The 12,888-nt window shown below is 32.6% G+C and overlaps 1 long non-coding RNA gene across 1 annotated transcript; it reads right to left on the bottom strand.

The window, feature by feature from the left end:
- Positions 1-447: 447 nt before the first annotated feature.
- On the bottom strand, positions 448-1,001 carry LOC149556109 (uncharacterized). Its single transcript, XR_016364523.1, has 3 exons — positions 777-1,001; positions 613-681; positions 448-519 (listed from the first exon to the last, which is right to left on the bottom strand). It is a non-coding gene; the product is annotated as an uncharacterized LOC149556109 (long non-coding RNA).
- Between the last annotated feature and the right edge of the window lie 11,887 nt (positions 1,002-12,888).

The following is a 12,888-nucleotide window of genomic DNA, read 5'->3' as shown; positions in this document are numbered from 1 at the left end:
TTGAGGCTCTTCTCCAACTCGAGTTGATACAAAAAAAATAGATATGAATCAGTATTTATTATACGTTGAAATGAAATATATGTACACACAAAATCAATTATTTTCTTACCGCCATCGAATAGTCACTCTGTACGTCCACCTCAAAGGCTCGTGGACAATCAGGCGTGACGAGACCCTACAAAAATTCAATAAATATAATCACTTATAAATAACATTAGAAATTTTGAGACTAACTATTATAAACAACAACTAAAATGGAGAAAATTCTTTCATACCTCAGTCAATGGCTGTGAGCTAGCCATAGCTGCGGCCACTCCATGATCAACAGACTGTCGGAGATGAGGAGGTGTGTCCGACGTCATGAGCTGCATGTCATACAATACACGTTACATGTAACATGAAACATGAAACAAATATAATCAAATGAATTAAATTAACATGAAACAACTATACCTGTATGAAGCTCGTACAATGTCTATGCTCTGAGTCCATACTAAAGGTTGAGGGTCCTGTGGAGAACTGATGCACATGCATAATTTTTTTTGTCAATCCTTAATATGATAACTTAATAAATATATGTATTAATTTTTAAATGATTAAATCGATACATACCTCTAGACTCGTGGAGGGGACAAAAAATGGGGCCGGAGCATCGCTGCTAGGCTCGGCAACACTCTGACCCTGAATTTTGAACAATGTCAATAGATGCTAATTAATTAATCATTCACTATACATATGAAATGTGATCAAATTAGTAAATTATAATTGTAATTTACCTGTGTGTCAATGCCAAATGTTTCGTTCAAGAACTGATCAGTGACGAGCCCATCATCTGCAGCATCTCCAGCATGAGTGCCAAATGTGCATAGGGATCCGCATGAAGTGCACATGTGACCACGATGCACAGAAGGCTCCCCCTCAACTAATGGGCCCGTGGAATGGATGAGGGTCTACGTCAAATCATTAATGGTCCCTAGAGTGCTGGCCTCTACATGTTCCTTCACAACTGAAGGAATAGTCACATGCTCACGCTGTGGCTTGACCACAGGTGCCCTAACTACATTAGGGTCACAACGTGCTCCTGGCCTCTCGAATGATGACCCCCCACCTCTACCCTAGGAGTCTAATAGATCAAAATAATTGGGGATCTCCCCAAGGACAAACTCACAATACAATTTCTTCAAAAAATACATTGGGACCTCGTGATTGTTGCAAGGAGGGGCATCAAAAACCATCCACCATCTATCCCAAAAATGATTTCTCACACCATCATGTATACACCAATGGATGGGGAACCGTTTAGTACCCTCTCTAACAGTATTTTGCTCACCGGGTTTTCTAAATAATGCACATATTGAACCTTTTGGTATTTCTTTTTTTTTAACATCTTCATATGACAATTTATTTGCATAAAATCTTTTTTGTTCTTCCCTCTTAACCCGCCAAACATCTAACTAACTAGTAACTGAGGCTATCTGGGTCTTAATGGATTCGAGGGATGATGCTAATTGAGCCCTCATTGGATTGGTTTGTCCAGCTTGTTTCAACCGACCAATGAGTCCTTCTAATTCAATTTTGCCTATCTCAATTTCATTTAATATATTTTCTTGTGTGCCTGGTGGAGGTCTTGGAATTGGTTCGAGTTGTGGAATTTGTTTTTCTTCAGGAGGGTTTTGTGGATTTTGGTTTTGAGGTTCTTTAGGTTCTTGAGGGTTTTGTGGATTTGCCGGTTGATTATGGACATTTCCTGATAAAGAATCAATTGAAATCCAAATGAATAAACAAATCTAAATAAAAATTGTAAAAACCCTATAAAACAATATGAAAAACATATAAAATAATGCAAAGTCAAGTTTAGATTACATACGGCGTCGGTGTCGGCGTGCTGGTGATCTTGGATTTTGTCAGCGAGGAGGCATATTGGCAAGGGATGTTGAAAATGAATTGTTTTCCAACTCGCGTGCGCGCTGCCCTTATAAATAGTAAAAATCACTGTTAATATGATGGGCCGTGGGTGTGCAGCCCATCATTTATAAAAAAATTTCTTTTTAATAGCGCGTACGTGCTATTGTGCATACGCACTATAGCGCATACGCACTATGGTTTGGGTAACCCGAACCATAGTGTGTACGTGCTATAGTGCGTACGCACAATAGCGCGTGCGTGCTATTGAAAAATGAAAAAAAAAAAGGCTTGTCACCTTTTTGGCATCACAACTCGGTGCATATGCCCACCTTGATAATGTGAAGACCAATGAGAAAGAAATAGATAATATGTTCAAAGAATTGCAAAATAGGATAAAGAATTCTTCTCCTACATAGGCAATTGTCTAGCAAGAAAAGATGAATGAAAAACTGCAAAATTTGACTAAAGAATTGGATAAGTGGAAAAAAAGAATTCAACATGAAAAGGCCTCTAGTACACATTTGTTCAAGTCTATAGAGAGTAGTGCATAGGTCAACAATAAATTAAAAATTGACCTGGACTCTGTTGTCAAGGAAAAAAATAATTTGAAGATTGAATTGGACAATGAAAAGAAAAAAGAAGAGTCTACAATAAGGATAATTGATAATTTGCACAAGGAATTGGGGAATGAGAAGAAAAAAGAGGAGTCTAGTATAAACACAATCTATAATTTGAAGATGCAATTAGAGAATATGAAGAAAAAAAGAAGAGTCAACAGCAAAAATAATCCTTGATTTGAAGAAAGAATTGGAGAATACAAAGAAAATTGAGTCTAGTGTGAAGAAGGTTGGAGAATGCAAAGAAAAAAGAGGAGTCAGCTACAAATAAAATCCTAGAATTGAAGAAGGAATTAGAGAACATGAAGAAAGAGGAGTCTAGTCAAACACTCCATGATTTGAAGAAGGAATCGGACAATGCGAAGAAAAAGAACGATTCCACTGCGAAGACAATCCATGAATTCAAAAGGGAACTCAAGGATAAGAAGAAAAAGAGGTAACTACTGCAAAGATAATCTAAGATTTGAAGAAGAAATTGGAGGATGAGAGAAAGAGAGCAAGTAATTGGCAAGGAAAACTAGAGGAAATACTGAAAAAGAGTGAAATAGAGATGTCTAAAATGAAGAAAAAGATGGAAAATGCAATTACACAAAATATAACGACATCTTCTAGAGACCATCATGCCAAGGATATTATAATAAACATAGTTAAGCTTATCAAACAAGAAAATTGGGACAAAATAATGAAGAATAGTGATAGTTTGTTTGAATGGTTTGATTTAAATAGCAATCTCAGACTTGTCTTCGAAAATTTTTAAAAAGATGTTGAGTGTAAAAGAAGAATCTTCACCAATTCCTTAAAAATTCTTGCTAAACAAATTTTGAATAAAGTACATAGATCCAGTGATAGGGATTTGGCAAACCAAGGAATAAACAACGACTTGGATGCCACTGTAATGACTTTGTTGTCTGTCACAATTGTGAACAAGTACTGGAAATAGATGAAACTCTCAAATCTGCTTCTAGAGACTTGATGAGGATGAATCACAGTATACTAAACTTATTAAATGTTGGATTACCAAATCCAGCTTACTCAAATAACAAATTCATTGAAAAAGAAGATTTTATGAAAAAGTTGTAGAACACCATAAATTCTAATTTAGGCAACTTGTCTTAGGGAACCACTCTAGAAAGAATTACAAGTTGCATCAAAAAAATATCAACAATGAATTCAGTTATAGATAGATTCCTTGATTCATGTAAAACTATCTCTTTGAAGTATTCATTATTGATGAGGTTACAACTATTTATCTACAACCTCAAACAAATAGAGCTTCCAAATGATGCAGAATGGAGTTCCCTAAAGAACATCATTGGAGTTGGGTCATCTTCTCAAACTATTACTATTGTTGTCAATGGCAGTCATAGCTAATAGCACTAAGAAGTAACAACTTAATAAGTGATAGTACCATAATTATTTTGTTACTTTTTGCTCTTTAATTTTAAATTTTGGATTTAATTTCAACTTTTCTTAATATTAATTTTTGCAAGAATCAAGAGCCAACATATCAGGATAGTTGGATAGCCAGGCATTGGCATACTATTACTACACAGAGCAAATGGAAAAAATTTCCCTACTCCAACTTGAAAAAATTGTACAACTGGCAATGTGGCAAATTGACAATGTGATTGTACACACATATTTTATTATGTAGTAATAATCTAATTAAATATACAATTACAAACCAACCTTCAGCTATTGTTGTTCCCTTGTATTTGTAAAAGGGAATTCAAGGTCATTTGGCATCGAGTCATTTGCAAAGGGTTGTAATTGTTTGTAATTGTTAAATGTATTATGTTACAAGCTGATTTATAATTATAAATTATAATACAAGTTTTTTTAAATAAAGATTATTTTGTTAAATTCATTATATTACAATTTATTAAAGAAACTAGAATCAATGAAAATCTAAAAGTAAAAATATCTAAAAACTAGAATGAATGAAAATCTCAAGTTCAACATGTACTATTGTATGAAAACTAGAATCAATGAAAATCTCAACATGTTTAAAAAATACAATTAATGAAAATCTCAACATGTGTAGACACTAAAAGTAAAAACTAGTTTCAATGAAAATCTCAACATGTAAGTTTGTAACATCAACATGTTTTAAAAAAAATTAAGCATTTATAAAAGGATAGTGAATGAAGGCTATAAATTAACTTCTACAAACATAATTAATTAGTAGATAGAGTCTTAGATCAGAGCTACTAGCTTACTACTTGATTCATGTAGAAGTTAGAACTTGAAGTTGAGAAGCTACTATAGTTGCCACTCCACCTAGACTAGCTCAACATCACTATCATCAGAATCTTCCTCATTTATTGCATATAAAATTTCATTGTTCATTGTGTTTTCTTCAAATTCACTGTCAGTGCTAGTATGCATGCCAAAGTCAACATCATCTTCATTGCTTCCAATATCAGGACATGAACCACTACCACATTTACTGCGACTACCACTACCACTTGGGTTTGAAATGTTGGCCATCCCTCTTCTTTGACATTTGTTTCTCCAAATGCTAAGAGCCTTGTCATAAGGGAAACTATCTACCTCATACCTAAAATTATAGAACCTCAAAAAATTATCCAATTTTTTGTCTAATTTATTTCTAACCTTTGATTTCAAGAAGGCCGACATATAAAAACTCTCTCATCCTCTACTGAACCCAATATCATTGTCAAACATAAATTGGTAGGCTTCAAATATTCTAGTATTGACTCTCTCAACTGATTTCTCTCACCAATGTTTTTTCAAAGCTTTGTTACCACTCCCTCTTCATTTGGATTCTTCATAAGATCATAGTGTTCCCTCATTATGTTTGTAAAGAATATGATTGATCTCTCAATCAAGATTCATCTAAAATTCCATTTATAGTTACTTCATTTATTACTTTAGGTTTACAAAAATATTGAATCAAAGTCGTCATCCTTCTTCAAAAATCAATTAGATAGTTTAGGGACCAATATTGAGGAAAAACAATTGACATTGCTTCAAGCAGTTCCTTTAGAGGGAATTTGAATCTAATTTCTGATAAAAGATTGTAGCAAAATCACTTGATAGAGTCAAGCACAGAGTCATTGATCTTCTTGAATTATTCACTTGTAATACATGAAAGTACCTTCTCTGGTTTTGATTCTACTTCACTTCCTACTTTATGGGGCATAGTATTGCATTGGTATGTCAACTCCATGTACCCTAGCACATACCTCATCATTTGCACCAATATGTAAAAATTTCCTAGGATTGTTCAAATTTGTGATTTCTATCTAGTTTGTAAACTTTGATTCATCTAATGGTAGTAATCAATACAGAGTATCTAGGCTATAACATATCATTTTACACAACTTATATTTTGCAATGTACATAGCTCTTTGTTGAACCTTTTTTATAATATTTCTCATGTCCTATAGCATGCAGAGAATAGCTACTAAAGTTAAGAGTATCTTAACATTAGCTACACTTGAATATAGCCAAGGGAATCTGTCTCATATAGAGTGGATTAGTCCAAGCAATGACATATATTCAAAGAATATTTGATTTTTTGGTCCATCCAAAGAGATCCATCTGGTATCATTCTCTTTAAGAAGCTTTCTCCCATCAATAAGTCCTTGAGAAAAGTGTTGAAATTCCCAAACTCATTTTGGACTTCGACAAAAGTATTGGTAAATCTCTTTGATTAGAGATTCCACTTTACTTACACAACCAAATTCATTGACAATTCTAAAAGCTAGATTCATTTGATGGGCCATGCAATGAATTGGAATAGTGTAGGGTGCCAAATCATTCTTGATATTTTTGCAAAGACTACCTTTATGACCTTGGTTAACCAAAGCTCCATTCGCTCCAACACACACCAACTTTTTGGCAATCTCCATGTTATCCAAACCTCCACATTCAATTAGAGTTCTCTTTAATAAATCATATAAATTTTCAGTTGTAGCACAAAAATTTAATTTAGCAAAAAATAGTAGAAAGGGTTGATAGCAAAGATTGTTTACAGTATAAACATGCATGCACACCCAGAAAACATTATCAATTGTTGTAACTTCATCTAGAGAAAATGCAATGAAATTTGAGTGTCTTATTTTTTCCTTCATATCTTCTTTTTCAATCTATGCAAGACATCTAGCCCATTCCCACTCGTTGTTTACTTACCAATGACTATTTCGATAGTTTCAAACTTTAAAAAAGTGAAATAAGGTAGTAATTGAAGAGTAGTCAATCATCACATGTCCTCTACTCAAAATATAAAACACTGCACTTAATTGAACTACTTTTGGGACATATTTTGCACTTTCATTTCTTTCCCAATGAAATCTTTAATGGAATATTTTACCATAGAATGCTTCTCCTATAATTGCTTGTGTAACTTGTATATTTCAGCATTCCTAATATGTAGATAGTTGTCCTTCATTTTCCAAGTTAGCACAGATTTTTCAAATCCATCTACAGTTTCCTTTTTGTAAACTTTATCAGCATGCTTTTCTATGGTATCAATTTTAAGTTGCAACCTCTTCTCCTTCTTTGTTATCTCTGTGCAAATCTTACATATGCATTCTACAAGAGGCTCACCATCAATTGGATTGGCCACTAGTTCAATGAGCTAGTATTTTTCAACTCATTCTAATTGAAAATTCCTTTTGGATAGTTTCCAGCAAGATCAATCTTTTTTTATTCTAATTTTATTTTCCCTTTTTGTGCATGAACATGATTTATGGAATCACTTTTGGTTTTCTCACCTAACTAGTCATTTACTAACTCCAACTCTACAATATTAGTTTGTGACTCCCTACTCAAGAAAAGTGCCTCCAAATCATGTTCAAGTTTGTCCTCAATTGGGATATTAGGTTCACCAACTTGAACTTCTTCAATATGGTCTCCAACTTGTGTTGAATATCCTTTTTCAATAAGTACTAGAGATCTAACTTGTGAATCTTTTGGGTTGCCAACATTTCCACCTCCAAAATGTGCTGATATGGTTCTACATTTTGGTAATGGTGGCCTCTCTTGGTTTTTAGGGATCCTACCAAAACCCCTGTTACCCCTCTTGTTTGACATTTCAAATCAATAAAGGCTACAAAAAATAAATCAACTTAGTTGTTGAACAAAAGACTCAAATAGTGAGAAGTCAAAGAATGTGAACAGTGACAGTAGACTACTTAGACTGTATAATAACAATAATATGATTACTTAGACTATATAATAACAATAATATGATTCATTCTCATAAAAAGGGTACTACAGTCTACAGTACTACCCAATAAAATTTGAAAACCTATAGACTATCTTAACATGTGAGATGTCCAATCACCAGTGGACACTGGATAGTAAAACTAAAAAAATAACCAGTACCAGTACCACTTTTGACATAAAAATAAATTAAAAATCACTTGCCTTTTATGAAAACCATAGTCCACGAGTCAATGGGCAATGCACTCAGCACTCTGAAACTTTGGTAGCAATAAGAAATGCCATTCTCTGGACCAAAAAAGAGTGAATTGTGTAGAATAATAATATCTTATAGTCCAATTTAGGTTGGTGATTTATGTGGGATTAACAAGTGGGAATGTCAAATGTAGGTGAAACACACCTCCCTATGCAATCCCACAATAGGAAACAGTTGGCTAAATAGGGCTAGTGGTTGACACACATTGGAAAAATGGTAGGCAATGCCCAACCCAAGGGAAAATTATTTTTTTATAGTAATAGTGAAAGAATGTTGGCCAATAAGAAACAACATGTAAAGGATGGAAAAATATTTAAAATAAATGTATCCAAAATGTATATTACATTAGTGATTGGACCAATATTTTTGACCAATCATGTGATAACTAATGGGTGACTACCATGGGTGTTAGACCCAAATGTGATAAATATCTAGTGACATGGTTGACCTACAATACATGCACTATTTTCCAAATGATGATTGACCCATGAGATGGGATCGCCAAATGGAAAAGATTCATCGCTAAAGTAATCGTTGGTTTGGGAATCCACAATAATTAAGATAATAAGGATGTATTGTTGGAGCACTTGGACAAAAGATATTCTATGTAGTAGGACACTCTTTGACTTAGGGAAATGATCCAAATACTACAGGACCATACATATCCTATTGGAGTACTTAGGGAGAAGATGTTATGTGCAGTAGGATTTGCAAACACCTTAAATCTATAATTTTGTTATTCTTCAATAATTATTTTTATCTTTCCCTCAAATTTATAACTTGTAATATGTTATCTAAGTGTGCTAAGGAGAGACAAATGGTGAAGAAAAAGGTATTAAAATTCTTAAACAGATATGATTTAGACTCTATTTGTGACATGGGTGGCCCTTCTAAAAATGTTGAATCTAGGAAGTACAGTAAACTCATTTAAAATTCAAATATTTGGGGCTACTCCAAACAAGTGGATTTAAAGATCTATATTATGTCCATGAGGGATTTTAACATTCTTCTATCAACTAAATTTGTGAACTATTGGCATAAAAGCCATGTCACCATTAAGAACATTAAATTTGTGGTGAGTCCAGATCTTATTGTTGAGGCTACTATATCAAAATTCATGGGTTAACATATTGAAAGGAAGAGAAGTAGGGACTACAAAAAGCTCAAAAATAAGTTGCAATTCAATGGCTGTGAAATCCAATAATGGGTATGACCATTCTCATGGCTTTCTCATTTTCTATTATTTGTCTTTGTTTAATGAATTTTTTAAATAGTGAATGTCATTGCATGATATACTATGTTCATATCCTTCCCCTTCTTGATTTCCTAAGACATGGTGATGAGGTCAATGTCCCATTATTCATGTACTCATCCCTTAACTATAGAATTTCCAAAATTTTAGAATTGCCTTCCTTATTAAAATTTCTAAATGTTAGCCTCCTTTTTAAATTTCCTAAGTTTTTCCAATATGTCAAGAAGAGTATAGTAGCATAATACAACTTTTTAGCACCAAATTTCTCTCCTTTGTATATATTTGGGAGATTTCCTTGGATATAATGGTTTCCTTTTGTATCCTTAAGATTTTTTTGAACTATAATAAAAATAATCTATTCCATTTGATCTCTCCATTTCATATATTTTCTTAGGATTTTTTTACTATAATACCATAATTTTACATTCAATTTGACTTGTCTAATTTAGTGATTGAATATCATAACATAACTATAGAAAAAATTAACCTTTCTTTTGTGTGCATTTTCAAAAGTTGACTAGCATGCAATAGAACATCATTCATCTCTTTACATTCTATTTTATGGGTTGAAAAAGAATAACACATTTGGATATACCATTTCATCATCCTCTATCATTCTTTTGTTACTCTCATAGATCACATACCACAACAAAACCATCTTTCATGTGTCATCCAAGGTTATCCATTTTTTCCCTCCTCCATGATTATATATCATAAAAGACATTTCTAGTATACTATATCATATATTCTTCACTTATCCTTAATATATAACTTTAATTTTTGTATTTGACCACTTGTTCTTTTGTAAGAGATATTTGAGCATGATTCTTGTAGTTCCTCTACATTTTCTTTATTGAGGTATTTTCAACTAGTTTAAGTTGAAAGTTATTACGTTGAAAGTTATAATGATGTGTGCTTGGGTCTTTGTTTAATGTATCTCTTCACATGCATGTGCAAGTAAATATTCTTTATTTGGGGTCTTGCACTCTTACACTTGAGTGATCTTATCCCTTCAAACATTTCTCATTAACTCATCTCCATATCTTTCTCTCTTTCTTCTACTTTACTAGGAGCATGAGATGGACTCATCATCCTACTTGAAATTTAGAGCTAAATGTATCATCCTTAAAAGTCAAAATTTATAATTAGATGCTTATTTTATGCCTAATCTAGTATGTGTGGATTCTTGTTATTATTTAATACTTTTTGAACTCTCACTAGACCTTCAAATTAATATTGAAAGTATTTTACTAATTTAATTTATCCAAAAATCAAGGCAAGTTCTTGTTTCTAAGTATTCTCATTTATTTTTCCTTTAATTATCTCATAATTGTTTTACTCACCCAATGCCTATAATAAAATTAATTACATTTATATTCTTTGTCAACCTTAAAAGTACACAATCACACCCAGAAGCGAATACAGAACCTTAAAAGTAGTTATACTCTATTTTCTCACATTCTCTCAATGTTTTAGAACCATGATCTTGGTCTTAACTCTACTTGCTAGGTCAAAAATGTTTCAATTATTTTATACCTTTGTATAGGACATTTCAAATTCTCTATAAATCCAAATGTTTATTCTCAATTTTCAATTAGAAAACTATATCAACCTTCTAGAGGAGGATTAGGTCTTATCAGTAGCCTAACTAAGTTTGAACCCCTCAGAAATAGTTATATCTATCTAGATACTATAAATCTCTTTGTATTTTAATAATAAACATGATCAAAAAGAAATAAATCAATAAATATATTTCCTACAATTTGTGCTAATTTTTCCTTTAATTACTCTCAATGTCTCCAAGAATCCAAGTATTTGGGTATTCAAAGTGTTTCCTTCTTCATCGAGAATTGTGACAAACTAAAATAATAATCACACTAGGATTATATTTCATTATTCTCTATTGAATTTTTGTATAATGTAATTTAATACATTAACACTTGTAACTGCATCCAAAGAGTCATCACATCATCAAGTCATGAGGTAATTTACAATTCATATCTAGCTTCTATTTCATCTTCCCTTTATACAATTTCATTACATGTTGAGGTTGATTCCTAAATAGGGGTTGAGAGAGAGAGAGAGAGAGAGAGAGAGAGAGAGAGAGAGAGAGAGAGAGAGAGAGAGAGAGAGAGAGAGAGAGAGAGAGTTTGAGCTATCATTTTGCACGATGTTTAATGGTAGGAATCCTTTTGAACTCCTCTCTTGAAAAGCTAAACTGAGGATCAACTCCAAAATTCCAGGTGATCTTGTGACCTACTAGAATTTTCTCAGTTGAAGAAAAATGTGAATGTTCATGAGGAGGCCTTTGTTGGTTCTAAAATGATTTGGATTAGATGTATGACTTGCTTGTTGTCTCAAACAAAATAAGAATACAAAAAGGAATATATGTTTTGTATTTTCCTATTTTTATGATTAATTCAATCTAACAATGCAACTATATGAATTCCTAATTTAACCAAGGGGTTTGTAAAGTAAATAATGAAGATACAGAAATAACAAATTTAAGTAAATAACATGAAAAAATAAATCCTAATGGACATAAGCAATGAAAAAAACACATCTACAAGTTAAGCTTTTGAAAATGATCAGTGGGTAACCAATGAAAATAGGAGCAGTACTTCCTTAATTCCACTAATGCAATCATTTATGGGAATTCTATAACCGTAAGATGTTTCACTTTTCATCAAATCGCAAGGCCATGAAATGTGTGCTTATGTGAGATGAAAAGATATACATGAACAATATGATGATCTCTTCTCGAACTAAGTATGTTAGTAGAATTTGTAGACCTGTAGAAAACACCAAAATTAAAAGATCACACAACCAAAACAATTCAATAAAACTATTGGCTCAATTACATTCCATGAACATACATCCATAAAATATAACACATTCAGGCAAGAATAACTACACTCCAAATGTGAGCACCAACGGAATATATTATATCATCAAAATAATGGTGGCCTCAAATACATATTACATTCCTAAATTTATAAGAAATTCTCTCCTCAATTTGTGTTGAGAGTGAGAGATATCTTTATGCAATCAGATGCTTCTAAACTGATAAAACAAATCTAATTATGTACAAACTAACTCTCTAACTGGTGCTTAGTAGGACTCTATCCATATTTATATCATTAAATGGATGAATGAGCCTTTACATTTCTTTAAAAAAATAAAATATGAAGAAAATAAGAAAGACAGAGACATTAGTTGATGTAGGAGTGTTTGGAAGTGCCAATAATAGAAGCTCCATCTTCACTAGGCATTTGTCAAAGTTAAACTAATATCAAAATGTGTTTTCAATGCATGGAAAGCTCTAATTTTAGAACTGGCAGTTAACTGTTGGTGCACCTCTAAATTCCTCAAAATCTTCTAGAACATTATTGAAAAAGTGCACCTACACACATGGTGCACTTGTGCACTAGAACACTAGCACACCTTAGAAGCAGCTTCTAAAAATTGCAAAATTTCACTAAGTGTCAAAATTGAAATTTCAGCTTTTGGTTTTTGTTCCCCTTTATGCCAGAGCTATGTTTGGGTATTTGCCCTTGAATTTCTTGTTAATATCATTAACTTGACCTACATCTAGAAAATATAAGGCTTCATATTTTTCTTTAAACTTCTGCTTGTAGTTGCCAACCTCAATACAAATCTCCGCA

This window comes from Cupressus sempervirens, chromosome 5, assembly GCF_028749045.1.
Source record: "Cupressus sempervirens isolate cs-2001-9-10 chromosome 5, ASM2874904v1, whole genome shotgun sequence".
Lineage (NCBI taxonomy): Eukaryota > Viridiplantae > Streptophyta > Pinopsida > Cupressales > Cupressaceae > Cupressus > Cupressus sempervirens.
Note: the sequence above shows the minus strand (reverse complement) of the source record. Positions and strands in the feature narration are given on the sequence as shown.